This window comes from Ailuropoda melanoleuca, chromosome 16 (assembly GCF_002007445.2).
Source record: "Ailuropoda melanoleuca isolate Jingjing chromosome 16, ASM200744v2, whole genome shotgun sequence".
Classification (NCBI taxonomy): domain Eukaryota; kingdom Metazoa; phylum Chordata; class Mammalia; order Carnivora; family Ursidae; genus Ailuropoda; species Ailuropoda melanoleuca.
In genome coordinates, this window is record NC_048233.1 from 43,482,021 (window position 1) to 43,482,370 (window position 350).

At 68.6% G+C, this 350-nt stretch overlaps 1 protein-coding gene across 1 annotated transcript in view; it reads left to right on the forward strand.

Moving 5' to 3' along the window:
• Window positions 1-350, forward strand: part of HOXC11 (homeobox C11) — a 2,195-nt gene that overhangs the window by 1,126 nt on the left and 719 nt on the right. The gene's annotated exons all lie outside the window — the stretch shown is intronic.

The following is a 350-nucleotide window of genomic DNA, read 5'->3' on the forward strand; positions in this document are numbered from 1 at the left end:
AGGGGGAGAAAGGGGAGGGCGAGGGAAAGACAGGGAGAAGCTCAGAGAGGGGGAGTGGTGGGGGAGAGGCAATGGAGCAGAACCTGAGACCGGAGGGGCCAGCCAGGACTGCTCTGCTTCTTTTAAAAACTATTTTTGAAATGTTCACACTGTGTCTTCACGGGTCCTTGATCAGAACCCCAGCGAGCCGGGGGTCATGGCGCCAGGGGGTGGGGAGAGGCGGCTCAGGGTCCCGCGCGGCTCCAGGCCGGGGTCTCGGGGTCTCCCTGCGGTCCGCGGCCTCGGCCCCGGCCTAGCCCGGCAGCGTGGAAGGCGCGGCCCGCCCTGCGTCCCGGGGCGCCGGGGCCCCC